Below are 18,100 nucleotides of genomic sequence, written 5' to 3' on the forward strand. Positions count from 1 at the left end.
AGTACTTACAGATTTATAGCGCCATATAACCATTCAAATGGGCTGTAGTAGTTATGGTGCTTGAAGTGTTCCTTTACCTGCACAGTTAACACATTCCAACCTAAATAGTAATCACTCAGGATTTCCAAAATAGTTCCCTCAATAAAAAAAAAAAAAAAATAGGTGAGGTTCTAAAACAATCACTGGGAAATGTTTTATATGCGACAGTCATCCACAGCTGCTGAAATGTCCTTTGTTAAAACATAATGAGTATTTGTTTTCAGGATGGAACAAATAACACATCATGTATGTTATTAAATTAGAGATATATAAAACCATAGACACTGTACATGCATGTTTAGATTTAATTAAAAAGTATAAAATTTCCTCTCTATGCCAAGAAACGTAAGGAGAAAGCAGGGGTACTCCTGCTCTTTGTTCCAGTAACTGCAGAAAATTATTATTATTTATAAAAGTGCCAACAAATTCCGTAGCGCTGTACATTAGGTGGACTGACAGACATGTATTTGTAACAACACGAGCTGGACGTGCAAGTGAAATAGTAGCCTGTAGAAGCATCACATACATATATTTACTGTTAAAAAGATACTATAGTCACCAGAACCACTTCAGCTTAATTTAGTGGTTTTGGGGTGTACAGCATGTCCTTGCAGGCAGCTTAACCCCTTAAGGACAGAGCTTCAGAAGCTTGTCTTTCACTTAATGACAACGGCATTTTTTGCATTTTTTGCTATTTGCGTTCAACTGCAATTTGCATTTTACTAATTTATTGCACCGACACATATTATATACCGTTTTTTAAAGGACAGAAAGGGCTTTAATTTGATGTAACACATGTATATATAAATGCTTATTTATTATAAAAAAAATACAGAAATATGCAAAAAAATGAATTTTTGTGTGTTTTTTTTACAGTTTTTGCAATAATAATGTGTACATAATTAGTGCAGGTTAAGGAAAGTAATTAAAAATAAATTCATTTAGTTGTTCTGAATTACAGAATATATAATGTGTCTGGGATTTTCAGTTTTTTTTGGTAGTTACAGGTCACAAAGCACAAGGAGTAAAATAAACTTTTTATGTGGAGCGATTTTAGAATTTGGTATGTTTGTCTTGTAAGCCTAATAGCCATAAAAGAAAACAAAATTGCCACACAAAAGTATATATTTATATAAAGTAGACACCACAGGCTATTTACCTAAGGTTGTTTTGACACTTTCTACGTAGCCATTTTACCGCCAACCTCTGCTAAATATTGGAGTAAAATTGTGTTTTTTGGGGTTTTCGCACACAAACTTATAACAAAGAACTTCTCATGTGTATTTTGTAAATTTGGTGTGTGCCATTCCTGTACAAAGTTTTGTTATGTGTTCAGTTACTTCTGCTGAGTACAACGGTACCCCCATTGTATGTCTTTGGCACTATTTCGTGAAGCTACAGTGCCATATAGGAGACCTGTCCTTTTCAGTATTCACAGTAGAATTTTGAGAGACGGATTTAATGAGCCTATGCTTCCATTTGGGGTATTATAGTAGTTTGACTGTTCAAAAAAACCCCACAAAGGCCTACCATTTGTAAAAGTAGACACTCCAGGGTATCTCGTAAGGTGCATATTGTGCCTTAACATGCCCCCATTTTTTTACCATTACATGCCAAAGTATGTGGTAAAAAATAATTTTGTGCATATTTTACATACGGATTGCATTTTTGCTGGGCATTTTGTATATTTCATGTGTGCCACTAAGTTCAAACCCCCCAAATTATGCTCAGCTAAGTCTTCTGAGTAAAAGGACACCCCCATTGTATGTCTATGGCACTATTTTGTGAAGCTACAGTGCCATATAGGAGACCAAGCCATATCAGTTTTGACCGAACTTTGAATTTTGACGCCGAGCCTATGTGCAATTTCCAAGCATCTTTGCAGGTTTTAAATTCAAACTACCCCACAAAGGCCTACCATTTCTTAAAGTAGACACCCCAGGGTATTTCAAAAGGCATATTTTGAACCTTAGCGTGGGATCATTTTTCCGCTAGCTTGTACCAGGTGTAGTGGTAATAAGCGTTTTTTCTGCCTTTTTGACACACAAAGTGAGTTTGCACAGTATATTTTGCAAACCTTATGTGTACTACCACTGTATAATACTTCATATGTTGCTCAGCTATGTCTGCTGAGTACAAAAATACCCCCGTATGTACCTTTGCCAGGTATATGTGGACATCGGAGGGGCACATTTGGGACACAGCCATTCCATTTTTTTTCAAACTTTACATTTTTACGCTGTGCCCATGTCCCATTTTAGAGTATTTTACCAGGCTATATAAACCAAATACCCCATAAAGCCATACCATTTCTTAAAGAAGACATCCCAGGGTATTTCAAAAGGCATATTTTGAACCTTAGCGTGGGATCATTTTTCCGCTAGCTTGTACCAGGTGTAGTGGTAATGAGCGTTATTAAATGTATTTTTTTACTTTTTAAAACTTTTTTTACTTTTTAAAACTATTTTTTAAACTTTTGTTTTGATTATTCATTTTTTTAAAGTTTCCTAAACTTTCGTAAAACTTTTTTTTACAGATTTAACATTTTTCTAAGCTTTTTTTTTTACGTTAACCCCTAACTAGCAGTAAGCAGCACTAACAGTAAATTCCCCATTTTCCCATAACTCCCACCCACCCCAGCTAGCAAAATATTTAATTATACAATATTTAAATTAGTTAAATAAATTTAACCCCTGAGGGTTAAAAAATAAATAAAAGTTAATCGTCAGGGGTTAAAAAAAAAATTAGAACAGTATAATACTGTGATCTGTATTTTGATCACTGTAGGCAGTGATCGACTGGCAGGGAAGGGGTTAATTTTTATTTGGACTGGGTAAAGGGTTTATTTTTTTAAATTTTTTTCTTAAATGTTATTAAAACTTTTTTTTTAACTTAATTTTTTAACTTTTTAAAGCGTATTTTTAAACTTTTTTTAACGTTAACCCCTAGTTAGCGTAATACTAAATCCCCCAATTCCCCACTAACTTCCACCCTCCCCAGCTAGCTAAATTTATAATTTTAAAATATTTAAATTAATTAATAAAATAAATTGAACCCCTGAGGGTTAAAAAAAAAAAGAATTAACCCTCAGGGGTTAAAAAAAAAATCAGATCTTAGTAAAATGTAATCCCTGCCAATTGATCACTGTAGTCAGTGATCAATTGGCAGGGAAGGGGTTAATTTTTTATTAAAATGGGTAAAGGGGGGGCGGGGCTTGACCAGCTAGCTAAACAGACGCATGTTACACGAGCTCCTGGGCCCATCAAGCCTAAAATCGAACTTACAGGCAGCCACGCTGTGGAATCTACCGGCAAACTAGCCAGCTACAAGGGGGAGACCGAGAGGATCCGAGCGATACCAAACTCGGAGCCCGTTGGGACCCTTTGCGGCCTCAAGCACGCCAGACGCTGGAGAGACGGCCGCTCCCCAGCGCTGGTAACCACCAAGCATGGCGGACTTCTACCTCCCCCCCCCCCATGGACCGGCGGGGGTCATCCCGGTCCCAGGAGGCTACCCACCTCTGCACTCGATGGCTACTAGGCAGAGTGACGAAGCGGCACCCAAGATGGCGGGAAACACGAGCAGCACCACAATAGAGGCCTACCTTGCAGCATCCCAGGCAAGACTTGACCGCATCTTCGCCAGATTCTGGGCTACACTGGCAACACGGCTAAAAAGCACATCGGAGCCTGTCCGGCCCGCAGCTGAACCGGCGACACAACAAACTCGCTCCCGCAGACCCACCGAACACCCGACACAACTGGGCGGTAGGGTGAAAAGGCGACGCCCCCGCAAGAAGCGGCACACGACGAAGAAATGCACGCCGGCCTCCCCACGAAAGCAGGGAACATACCGTGATAAGCAAGCAGCAGGGGAAAGAGAGGACGGTGCCCAAACTCACAGACACCGGACACATTCAGCCCTGCAAGATGGCGGAGCATCGAGCAGAGACGCCACATGGCTCCCAATTGCAGAATAGCCCTGCACTCCCACAGAAAACAGCTCGCAGCAAAAAGACGGTCGGCTCCAACATGATCAGCGACTGTCCCACAGACTGGGCATCGGATGAGAGATGGCGAAGACCCGAACTGCCTGCAGACGCCCTACCATGTCACCGCTGGTACAGAGGACTCTATAAACCACATCTAAAGTGGTGGACTCCTGTTACTAATCAACCCATAAAAGCTGACGTTAACCTTCACAGTTATTTTGAATGCACACACGACCTAACATACTACTAACCAAACACACTCGCATCATAGCCAGTCAGGTCAGTTAACTATGGCTGTTACAGCTTGCAGTTACCTACACCTTGACCTACTCAGCATGCATACTTTTTGTTTCATTTAATTCTTAAACCCAGCCAGGCATCTAGCCTGCTTAATAGTTAGGATTAATAACTCTGGTGGGTACCACATTCTCATTCAACTATAATTTAATTTTTAAAGCGCTAGATACGCATACACCCACTGTTACCTCTGCTAACTTCATATCTAGTTAAAACAATCCCTGGGCTCTTAATGCCTATATGTCACACCACAACTGAGATACACACGCATCTAGAGCTACTAGTTCTGTTAAATGCATGGTTAGCCTAGCAAGTTATACTATAAACATGATGTCTAATCGTATGATATTTTCTTGTAATATAAAAAAAAAAAAATGTGCCGTCTAACCTGCCACACTTTGTAATGTTATGAAAATGCATGTAGAAGCTGTCGTGGCTCTACACGCTCGTTGTTCAACTATGCACAAGAAAAATAAAGAATTTAAAAAAAAAAAAAAAAAAAATGGGTAAAGGGGGGGTAAAGGGGGGTGGGATTTTAATTTTACTATGTTTTCTTTCCACCAGGGGGCAGGATCACTGAAGATCCGTCTCCCTGCACTTCACACAGAACCAGGAAGTGCAGGGAGGCGGAGGTGAGTATACACAGCACATGTGCCCGCTCTGGCATGCTGTCAGAGCGGGCACATGTACTCCGACAGCCCGATCCGGTGCTCCCGGTCTGCCTCTAATGCAGAGGCAGACCGGAGCACCATTAACCCCGCGATCGCCGCGATTGCGGCGAACTGGGGTTAATTTTAACGGGTGACGGACGAGGTCCGTCACTCGTCATTAACGCATTCCCCTGAGTGACGGACCTCGTCCGTCACTCGTCGTTAAGGGGTTAAAGGCAGTGTTTACACTGTGGATGCTAGTGGTCACCCTCAGGCAGTCACTAGAGGGGTTTCCTGCACTCTTTGCGGGACCTATGTTCAGTGTTTCTATGCTTTGCCTAAGGAGTATTGTTTACTGAACTGTGACCACCAAAATATCGCCCATATGATAACAGCTCCAAAGTGTCTACAACAAGTAAAATTTAAATCTATTTACAGCTTTCAAACATAAAATTGTTTATATTATATTGTCAGGCGGGAGATGGTTTATATTTCCCTTTAAAGCTAACTATTTTTTCAGTTACATCCGCCAAGCTGGATGGCAGCATGCACGCAGAGCTCCTGCAAGCCATTAAACTAAGCTTTAAAACTATGATTTCCAGCACCAGAACCAACCACCAGCGGCGGTCCACAGAGCTAAGGGGACACTGGATCCAGGGTGAGGCTGGCTTACTGAGCTGCAGTCCCCTGGAGGAGAGGACACCGATGCCCCAATCGAGGCAGACGGCCGCTGCCCCACTATCCTGCCTAACAGAACCCAGCCTGGGGCCCAAACGAGTGTGGACAAGGCCCTGTTTCCCCCCTCTGGACCGGTGGGGGTGATCCCGGTCCTCACCCCAAGGCCCTGACGAAGACATGGCAGCTGAAGCTGGGGGCCTAACAACTATGCCCAAGATGGCGGATGCCATGTGCACAGGAGACATGGCGAGAAACAGCTCACTCCCCGCACTCACAGCCGACACTGCAACCCCTGCCTCCAGACCCTGCCATACAGGGAAGCAGGATTATCTTTACCCACTAACGCAGCCACTCAAGTCAGCGATGTCAGCGACTGCCCTGGGGGGATGGGGCTACATAACAAACTGGCCGTTGCCGTACGGAGGGACCGAATCTACCACCAAGCGTGTCACCTCAGCGGTGAGACAGACCTCCTACTCAGCACCCCGCAGAGGCAGCCGTGTGTGGATAACGCCAGACCCCCCATCGCGGCTGGCACCGGCCCCCAGGGGACCAAGCGGGACGAGCACTCCGTACCACAGCTGCAACCCCAGGGAAGCCGGCGAACGGTCCAGAGAGTGGCAGGGCTGGACTGTGTTATGCTACCTGCTCTGGTGGACACTCACCCACTGCTGCATAAAACGGACAGAGCAGGTACCGGATAGCAGCAGAATCCCCCCTGTATTTGAGGTCCCAGCGACACCACAATGACTGCTCCTTACTGAGGCAGCACTGGTAGCTTCTAACGGCCGGGGTGAAAACGGCATTAAAGCGACATCACAAGACCTAGCCTGAATACCACTTATAATCAAACTACACTAGCCTGTTTGTAAAGCCACTGCTATATATATGCATCAAGCAACCTTTCATATCTAGCAAGTATTATGTGCATAAACTTAATCTTGGTAAAGCGAATAGATATGTATGCTTAGCTTAATCAGTTATGTAAACCATCACTTTATCATCTTCTTGTCTTCCTCATATCTCAAACTTGTTTAAAAAAAAAAAAAAAGTGCAGCATTATTATTATTATTATTATTGCAATTTATATAGCGCCAACAGATTCCGTAGCGCTTTACAATATTATGAGAGGGGATTTAACTATAAATAGGACAATTACAAATAAACTTACAGGAAACAATAGGTTGAACAGGACCCTGCTCGATCGAGCTTACATTCTATAGGAGGTGGGGTGTAAAACACATTAGGACAGGAATTTGCAATCAAATAAGGTGGACTGCCCTTTAGGAGAGGGCAAGAGACAGGTATGTGAGGCATTGGTTAGTCTTGGAGGCCATAAGCTTTCCTAAAGAGATGGGTTTTAAGGCACTTCTTAAAAGATGCAAGACTAGGGGAGAGTCTGATGGCGGTAGGCAGGCTATTCCATAGGAAGGGAGCCGCCCGCGAGAAGTCCTGCAAACGCGAGTTGGCCGTACGAGTGCGGACAACGGACAGGAGGTGGTCACGGTCAGAGCGGAGAGACCGAGAAGGGACATACCTATGGATCTGTGAGGAGATATAAGAGGGGCTAGAGTTGTTCAGTGCTTTATAGGTGTGAGTTAGTACCTTGAATTGACTCCTATAGCATACAGGAAGCCAATGTAAGGACTGGCAGAGGGGTGAGGTGTGAGAGAAACGACTAGAGAGGAAAATCAGTCTAGCAGCAGCATTCATTACGGACTGTAGGGGTGCAGTACGGCTTTTGGGAAGACCAATCAGGAGAGGGTTACAGTAATCCATGCGGGAGATTACCAGAGCATGGACAAGCTCCTTGGTAGTATCTCTTGACTACCCATACCAACTGTTTAAGATGATTTCAAGTGTTGAACAAGTCAGTGTTTATGCCTGTAATTTACTCTGCACTCAAAAATAAAGAATTAAAAAAAAAAAAAAAAAAAACCACAGTCAAGGGTGTTTGCTACTTCCAACAATTATTAATGCTACAATGTGCTACCACTACCATAGTCAAACTTCCAACGGTTTGCAAACAGTGCCAGCTCCTTGGTAGAGAGTGTCAGCTGATCACACTCAACTAATGAGCCAAGTCCTGCATAGCTAGGTTTAGCTCATTGCAGAGAGCTTTCTGGCTCTCATGGAGGAGGTGACCAGCAGACCCAAGGTTTGTTGCCAAACCGATGGCAAACCGTTTGACTACTTACATTGGGAATGGGCACCAGGGCACTCCTGCGACTATAAATAATAAAAAGCAGTGTAGTGATTAGGGTGTTTTAACTTTAACTCAGAGCTCACAGACAAGGCTAGACTCTGAGCTCAGGACTTTTACCATGCTAAATTCATAGTTCAGGTATTTTAGCTGACAACGAAGACTTAAGCTCTGAGTTTTGCCTGGCACCCTCACAGTTCAGGCCGTATTTGCCAGGCTTATTTCAGTGTCTTCTACTGCATGTGCATACTCTTCCTAAGATTCAAAGAGAACAAAGCACATTCACAGATTGTATTAACCTAAAATTGGAAGGTTTTAATCAGCCATCTGGCCCAAAAGAACAAACCAACCCCCATACAAAATCTGTATCCAAATAAACGCACTGATAAATATACTATTTTCTTATGACCCAAAGCGTCCAAGTTAGCAAGATTGGCAATTATAAAGGATTTTTGTGTTTTTATTGGAGGAGTGTCACAGTTTATTGCATATCATCATGTGTTGATTTGTTAACAAGCTACAAATTAAATAACTAGACTTGGAGAAGATAAAAGGGTCAGGAACCACATATTTGCATTGTAAAAAGCATTAGAAATCATGTATGACATGTGCATATACTGACATCTGACACCATAAGACAGAGCATTCTCTAAGGAGCACACATTCCCACAGGATTCTTGATGCAGAACAGATCCTAGCATGCTGGTCCCCAGAGTCTCTGCCTTCAAGAAATAGCAGATTCAGTGAGCGTTCAACTTGCATCAGCATAAAGCAACAGGCTTGAAATGTAAATCAGTCAGCGCCATCAGACATTCGGAGAAGCAAACAGTACTACTGGGTCATTTAATTGTAAATAATTCAGGATGCAATTAGAAAAGTCAAAACCCTTTGCTCAGTTATTTTCCTGTGCAAGGAACAAACTTACAAAGAGTGTGAATGTCTTGCCAAGAAAGGAAATAACATGACCCGCAATTAACTATAAAAAAAAGGTTTATGCTGCATTTAAAAAGGGTTTATATAAAGATAAACAGACCAGTATTTTGAATTTTGGCGCGTAATAGCATGCCTCATTGGTTCAGGCTCTTAACAGGTATTTGAAGTAGGTCATTGTTCTGTGAAGGTTCGGTTTGTGGGGCATTTGGTTTATGAATGTTTTTAATTGTTAGTATCGGAACCACGTTGATCCTTTATTCTTGTTTAGCCTATGTTGGGATTTTACTTTTCTTGGACATTTTTCACAACAAGCATTCATAACGAATGTTCAGTAAATTTCTTTGAAGTTCTTTTTTTTCTCTCCTGTCTTATAAGAATCTGAAATGGTTAGCCTTCTCTAGAGTACTCCTGTCACCATAACCACAGCAGCACACAACAATGGGTAAGGTGCTTGGCGTATTCATTTAAATATTATTAGCACCTACAGTGAGGCCATGCTACACATATAGGCAGACGCCCACACACTCACAGATTGGTACCCAAAATACAGAAATATTGACCCCAGGTTCCGCCAGCACACACTACTAGAGTAACAACTCATAACCTACATGGAATCCACTAAGCAGTAACATTGACATATATAACAGAGATGATCTCTTTTTGTACAGATTTTGATATCACCATAGTAAGGGTACAGTGTGACCTATGAAATGTATTGTGGACAAAGCATGCTAACTGGGAGGCAACAGGATACTTGTAAAAACTATTCAGCACACCTAGAATACCCCAACGGGGTGAATACCTCAACATGTTCAGGGACACACACAGAGAATGAGGTTAGAACTCTTAAATGCCAATATGGGAACTAAAGCCAACAAGCAAATGTTGGGTAGAAATGATGTAGTAGTGCAACTGTGATAATGTGTGTGACTCTCCCATGATAAGTTATGTTATCACAAAGATAAGGAAGGCTGTAGTGTACAATTTTTGCATCCCCCTTCCCTTTTTCTTTTTTGTACCCTAATTTTAAAAACCAATAAAAATGGTCAGTTGAAAAAAAATAATATTATTAGCATGTGAATTCAAGGAAATGCTTGAAAATGTGATAAATCCATATATTCTTTCAACAACAAAAAAAAGCATTTAAATATGTTTTAGTTTAAGAATCCAGTGAAATACTTAAAAAAAAAAAAAAATACATACTGGGAAGTTATAGTAGTAGAGCAATCATATTATCAAAACTATCTGAAGTAAAATGTAAGCAGAACATATAGGGCAGTTTATGCAGCAGTGATTAGTAAAAAACTACTTTTATTCTGGTGACACTAGAGTAAATTGCATCGTTTAAACTGCCAGCATTATCAAATGGGGATAGCTTGGTTGCTACATCTAAGTGCTGCTTCTAAGTGTGTTATTGGAGATATCCTGGAGAGGTTTACAGAATCTTCAACTGTCTTAGATTTTGCTAAGAGTTTTCCTTTTTACTGTTAAGATTCATCTATTGGAAAAGGTTACTGATTGCACAATGTTTGATTTCCTGTTGGTGATTGGTAAGGCATTTGATTTGCTAGGTGCTTGCTATTGATTGTTGGTTAATTAGTTATAGTTTGCAAATAAGCATAGGCCTACCAGGTGTTAAACATTCCTAGTGGGTGGTGCTTTTAGGAGTATATAAGGGTTGTTGTCATTAGCTTGGCTAATATAGCTTGGTTGCTACATCTAACTGCTGCTTCAAAGTGTGTTATTGGAGATATTCTGAAGAGTGCTGCTTCAAAAAGTGTGTTATTGGAGAACAAATGTTCTTAGTGAGCAGTTCAGAGGTTTTGCTAGGATGTATTTAAACCGATAAGCTTAGAGTCATGTCTACAAATGCTCGCAGTTTAGGGAATAAGATCCATGAACTTGTGGCAATAATAGCAACTGATAGTGTAGATTTAGTCGGTTACCGAGACATGGTATAATGAGAAAAATGACTGGGACATAGCAATACCAGGGTACTCTTTATATAGAAAAAACACAGGGAAGGCAAGAAAGGGGGAGAGGTGGCCCTGTATGTGAAGGATAGCATAAAATCTAGTCTAATAAAAGTTAGTGAGGCGAACATAGAGTCTGTTTGGGTTAGATTAGAATTTGGTAATCACACAGTAACTCGTGTTGGTGTTATTCATAGGCCCCCAGGACAAATAGAAGAGTTAGATAATCTACTAGTTGAGGAAGATCAGAGACAACATGGGTTTACTTCAGGGAGATCATGCCAAACTAATCTTATTGATTTTTTTGATTGGGTAACTAAAATCATAGATCAGGGTGGTGCAGTAGACATGGCTTACCTAGATTTCAGTAAGGCTTATCAATAAACTGCAATCTTTAAGTTTGGATTCCAATATTGTTGAATGGGTAAGGCAGTGGCTGAGTGACAGGCAACAGAGGGTTGTATTCAATGGAGTAAAGTCAAAGCTTGGGCTTGTCACCAGTGGGGTACCTCAGGGATCTGTACTTGGACCCATTCTCTTTAATATTTTTATTAGTGATATTGCAGAAGGACTTGATGGTAAGGTATGTATTTTTGCTGATGATATTAAGATATGTAACAAGGTTGACGTTCCAGGAGGGATAAGCCAAATTATTTAGGTAAACTAGAAAAATGGTCAGAGTTGTGGCAACTGACATTTAATGTGGATAAGTGCAAGATAATGCATCTTGGACATAAAAACCCAAGGGCAAAGTACAGAATATTTGATAAAGTCCTAACCTCAACATCTGAGGAAAGGGATTTATGGGGTGATTATTTCTGATGACTTAAAGGTAGGCAGACAATGCAATAGAGCAGCAGGAAATGCTAGCAGAATGCTTGGTTGTATAGGGAGAGGTATTAGCAGTAGAAAGAGGGAAGTGCTCATGCCATTGTACAGAACACTGGTGACACCTCACTTGGAGTATGTACGCAGTACTGGAGACCGTATCTTCAGAAGGATATTGATACTTTAGAGAGAGTTCCGAGAAGGGCTACTAAACTGGCTCATGGATTGCAGGATAAAACTTACAAGGAAAGGTTAAAAGGGAAAAGATGAGACAGGGGGGATATGATGGTAACATTTAAATACATAAAGGGAATCAACACAGTAAAGGAGAAGACTATATTTAAAAGAAGAAAAACTACCACAACAAGAGGACATAGTCTTAAATTAGAGGGGCAAAGGTTTAAAAATAATATCAGGAAGTATTACTTTACTGAGAGGGTAGTGGATGCATGGAATAGCCTTCCAGCTGAAGTGGTAGAGGTTAACACAGTAAAGGAGTTTAAGCATCCGTGGAATAGGCATAAGGCTATCCTAACTATAAGATAAGGCCAGGGACTAATTAAAGTATTTAGAAAATTGGGCAGACAACATGGGCCGAATGGTTCTTATCTGCCGTCACATTCTATGTTTCTATGGAATCTGATTGTTAAAATAGTTCAGAACATAGCACAATTGTTATGTAAACAGGTAAGCACAAAGCAGTTTAGTACCCTGTATGATTTCTGATACAAAGCTTGCAAGACCACACACACTAATCCACTTTTTCATCTCCGAGCTCATTGAGCCGCTAATAACTACATTCCTGTAAACAATTCTCGAAACCAGGGATTCCTTTTTTTAACCAATGGTTATCCAGATAATAATAATAATAATAATACCAAAGTAACAGACTTACTTATTATTATTATTGCCATTTATATAGCGCCAACAGATTCCGTAGTGCTTTACAATATGGTATAAAATGAAACTTGTAGACACTTAACAAGGGCAAGCACCTACATTTTTTTAAAATTAAAAGCATTGTATAAAATAAAATAAAAAAGTAAATGCCTCCACTCTTAAACTATCACCTCCTCTTTGATGTCACTACCATCCATAAATGCCTACTTCTACCCTATCTGATCTCTTATGGCCACTGACCCTTTCCTAGTTAGAAGGCACATTGGAAATATGATTACCGTACATTTTTTTTTAAATTGATTTAGGTTTTCTAATTCCCCTTGCCCTTTTTTTTTTTCCCTCTATCTGAAACACCCTGTTGGGCACCATTTATTAGGTCCCCCTACATCCTGCAGTTAAACACGCAAATCGAAAGTGTCTTACTTGCCTGTAATCCAGCACAGGGCAAAGGTCCCAGTGATGCCTTCCGCGCCACCAAGCGACATCAGCAAAGACCTTGCATGATCCAATCATTTCCCATAGAAAAGTCTTTGATTACCATTTTGCCGGTTCCAAGCGGACCCATGACATTTTTATTTATTTTTTAAATTAAATACTAATACTAGCTCTTAATAATATAGGGAGGCATTTAGGGCTGAACACAATGAAGGAGGTAGGGTAGGAAGGATAAACAAAAACACTTACAGGCAGAGAAGCTCAATTTGTCCGTTGCCATACTCGCTGATAGCGAGCGTGCTTTTTGCACAGCATTGACATTTGGCAGTACATAACAGAGTTCCACCCAGCAAAAGTCACATGTGCCAGGGGTGTAACACCAACACAAAACTGCAGAAATCTTAGTATGTACACTGTTTCAAACTGAAACAATGCATATACAGACTCCTACTACCTAGACTACTTCTTAAAGCAAAAGTAGTCATGTTGCAGAAAGACATATTTCTATTGAAATTTGTGCCTGGTTCAACTTCCAGTTCCATAATTTATTCTAGCCACTTGCAGCATTCCAAGTAATACAAAAGCCTGACCTAGTTACTTTGTAGGGGAATGCTCTAGAATGTAAATTGAGCATGGCCCTCAACACCCTCTGTTCCTGTGCGTTCAACTTGTCTGGTTACACATACTCGTCTGTTAGTCCACCCATTGTAAAGCGCTACAGAATTTGTTGGCACTTTAGAAATATTAATAATAAGGTAATGTTCAAAAGGTGTACAAAGGTGGTGTCAATTTATATAGAGAGTCCCACCGTTACGTCTACAGCTAATCACAAAATTTACCTTGTAGGTTTTTTTAACCTGACTAAAATGCAATATCCAATAAGAATAGTTAAAGAACAAATTTAGGAGCATCTTACAAGATATATAAAACTAAAATAAACTAAAAAAAAATCATAAGGGTTTAACAGAATAAAAGAGACATTTTCAAAATTGAAATATGTGTGACATTTTTAGGGCACTGGAAAGAAGAAGGTATTTAAAAGAAGATGTAATCTCAAAAGTAAATTTTTGGATTTCTAAGTTGATGTCCAACAGGGATTAATTTTGAATGGGATACAAAAAATTGAATAGGTCACTCAATTGGAAGTTTCCTCCACTGCTTTATTAACAATATGCTATTCGATTATTGTAATGTGGGTGCCTACAGTGTCCCTTTAATTAGCCAACTCCACCTAAAGGTCTGGCCCCATATCAGTTTGTTGCTAGATTACGGTAACTATATAAGAATATTCATATTGTAATTTAAATACATACCATTGCCAAGATAATCCACTTGGTTTACTGACATGACATCTAAATACTAAGTCATTTTAATAGCAGCCTCTTACATTTATCCTATGTATTATATATCACTATACATTGTAGGCACCACACCCACTGCAGTTTATTGAAGTGGCTGCTGTCTTCTGTTATACCATTTAAGTGGTTTGCCAGAAAATGGTTTCCCATGGGGTGGCACCTAAGGAATTTTTAACCTATATTTATTACAGTTACCTAGGGTGTGTTATGGTACTTGACGTTCCCTTAGTATGTTTTATTGTAAAGCCAAAATTTATCAACACAATGATGGGCAGTGAAGCATGAAAGGAGTCATTCATTTTGCAGTATGTAAGTGCAGTCATGTGACGGTTTCCATGCGAGTATGTGTGGCACTGCTCCCATTGGCACTACAGTGGTTTGATGAATAATCTATAAACATGGTTAAAAAGCATATTTTAACGTTTCTGTTCCATAATAAGTAACCAGTATTTTTAGGAATCAGTTCTCAATCCACGTTTAAAATAAATATGTATTAAATACACAATTTTAAATAAAGTATTTGAGGTGTAGCTTTTTTTATTTATTTAATTATTATTGCTGTTAGGTGTGACATCTAATTTTGCAATCCCTTAGTTGTTATTGAGCATTAAAGGACATCATTAAATGGCATCTTTCCATGATTACATAATGTTAGATTAAATGTCTCTATGACTGCTTTATAGCACAATATACACTGAATATTGTTTTTAGTTTTTATTATTATACAAACAAAATGTGAACTGTATAGGTGTGCAGTGGAGTTAAAAGAACACCCGAAGTACCATAACCACTATATTTTGCTGTAGAAGTTCATAATATAAGCCATGCTTAGGAACTAGGGCTAACCACTACCACTTTTTTAAGTTTACAACAGAACAAACAAAAGGAAGACAAAAATGCAAACATGGCCTCTTTTTAGTTAGCTACTAGGAAGGTTAATTAATTCTCAAGTTAGTGTCAATTGTTCATTCAATTTTCTATTTATTTCACTCCTGTTCACTGTGCTAAAAGTCCATGAAGATGAAAACTAAAAAAAAAAAAAAAAAAAATACTTCTTGACCCAGTGAAAATAATAAATTAAATTGGCGTTTAGAAAACATTTACCTTTAGAATACATGCAACACACTATTTTAAATAGCACCAGGTTAATTACCCAACCCCGCCTATAAAACTGGTCTTGCCTCAATTAATTGCTGGTTTAACCCTATAATAATAATACTTATCCTGGAATATGAATGAATGGTGCTGCTGAGAGAATCCACTTGTGTATTGGCATGCTGTCCCACTAACAAATAATATGACCACTGAATAGTAACAAAGTGCAACTGGATCAGCTGACGACACAGATTAATTGTACCTCATCCATACTATTACAGTGCCTACACTGTTTCTTTAGCCACATACATAGTATACATGGCTTAAATAGTAACTATGACTAAGATGGTGTATCTTAGTTGGCAAGATCATTTCTTTTGTAGGGAATACATTTGAGAAATTAAAGCAGATTTGTTACTTCCTTCTGAGGAAATTGCACTTTCTACAAGGTAACCTAAAATAACTTCAATTTCTAGCCCCACTTTTTTGTTTTTCATTTTATTGACTACAAGGCTGTGGTGGTGAAGCCTGATAGATGTGAATTTTAAAATATCACATTATTTACTCTATAGGGCCAGCTCTCACATTTGATTGCCCAAGAAACCATGAGAAAAAGACAGGGCGCATGCACACGGACATCCCCTTGGCAGGCCTCTTTCCCAAGAAGTGTAGTGTAGGTAACAGTCCCTTATGCTTACATCCACTACACATTTCACCTCCACTAAATGTTAAAATAATGATTAATATAGTGAGGGAAAAAGGAACAGCTCATCCTAAACCTCACTGTGTCCCATGGAATGGTTTGGGAAATCCTGATCTACACCTTAACATCCTGATAGACCGCATATACTAGATTTGTGCTAAATGCTTCCAACAAGCACCAGGAAGACATTGAATGGCCTCGATTTAATATTGTTGGATAAGCTTTCCAAATTATTTACTATTTTTGGGTAAGCTTTTAAAAATGTTTTTAGCATATTAAAAATATCAAATAATATACCATATATAAAATATCAATATTAAAAAAAAAAAAAAAAAATTAAAACTACTAGAAAATTACAATATTTTTTCATATTAAACCATTATAAAAGTATATCCAAAAATAATTGACAATAATTTTGAAAGCTTATCCGAGAATATTAAACCAAAGCCTATGTCGCTTATAAATATTTGAAGTTGTTTTGTTATTATTAAACATCATCTCGGAATACCTTAGTCTAGCAAATTACTCAATTTCAGCAACAATTTAATAAATGAGAAGAAAAAAGTGTAATCACGTGTACTTAAACCATAACAAATATGTGTAATACTAAAAAAGCTTTAACAAAATGTACAATATAAAAACAGAAATGATTTACAGTCTTCTCACATAGAAGTGGTCACATTAGAACATAAATCAAGTCACATTACAAAATAACCCATTTTGTATAAATGGTGATTCTCGATCACAGTTCTGAAAATGGACCAGTCACAATGAAAACAAATGCAGTGTTGCTGCTGATTACTTCACCTTTAAAATGAAGCAATCTTTATACAAAATCCTTAATGTGTTTAACCCCTTAAGGACCAAACTTCTGGAATAAAAGGGAATCATGACATGTCACACATGTCATGTGTCCTTAAGGGGTTAAGGGGACAGTAATTATCAAAACATATTTTCAAACACACAGTACTACGTTCCATCAACCTACTACTAAAATGGAATACATATACAGATAGAATATTGTGAATGGACATGGAATACATATACAGATAGAATACTGGGAATGGACGTGGAATACATATACAGATACAGATAGAATACTGGGAATGGACGTAGAATACATATACAGATAGAATACTGGGAATGGACGTAGAATACATATACAGATAGAATACTGGGAATGGACGTAGAATACATATACAGATAGAATACTGGGAATGGACGTAGAATACATATACAGATAGAATACTGGGAATGGACGTAGAATACATATACAGATAGAATACTGGGAATGGACGTAGAATACATATACAGATAGAATACTGGGAATGGACGTGGAATACATACATATACAGATAGAATACTGGGAATGGACGTGGAATACATACATATACAGATAGAATACTGGGAATGGACGTGGAATACATACATATACAGATAGAATACTGGGAATGGACGTGGAATACATACATATACAGATAGAATACTGGGAATGGACGTGGAATACATACATATACAGATAGAATACTGGGAATGGACGTGGAATACATATACAGATAGAATACTGGGAATGGACGTGGAATACATATACAGATAGAATACTGGGAATGGACGTGGAATACATATACAGATAGAATATTGTGAATGGACATGGAATACATATACAGATAGAATACTGGGAATGGACGTGGAATACATATACAGATAGAATACTGGGAATGGACGTGGAATACATATACAGATAGAATACTGGGAATGGACGTGGAATACATATACAGATAGAATACTGGGAATGGACGTGGAATACATATACAGATAGAATACTGGGAATGGACGTGGAATACATATACAGATAGAATACTGGGAATGGACGTGGAATACATATACAGATAGAATACTGGGAATGGACGTGGAATACATATACAGATAGAATACTGGGAATGGACGTGGAATACATATACAGATAGAATACTGGGAATGGACGTGGAATACATATACAGAAAGAATACGGGGAATG

At 39.0% G+C, this 18,100-nt stretch overlaps 1 protein-coding gene across 2 annotated transcripts in view; it reads right to left on the reverse strand.

Moving 5' to 3' along the window:
• CNST (consortin, connexin sorting protein) overlaps window positions 1-18,100 on the reverse strand; it is a 124,850-nt gene that overhangs the window by 105,908 nt on the left and 842 nt on the right. The gene's annotated exons all lie outside the window — the stretch shown is intronic.

This window comes from Pelobates fuscus, chromosome 2 (assembly GCF_036172605.1).
Source record: "Pelobates fuscus isolate aPelFus1 chromosome 2, aPelFus1.pri, whole genome shotgun sequence".
Taxonomy (NCBI): domain Eukaryota; kingdom Metazoa; phylum Chordata; class Amphibia; order Anura; family Pelobatidae; genus Pelobates; species Pelobates fuscus.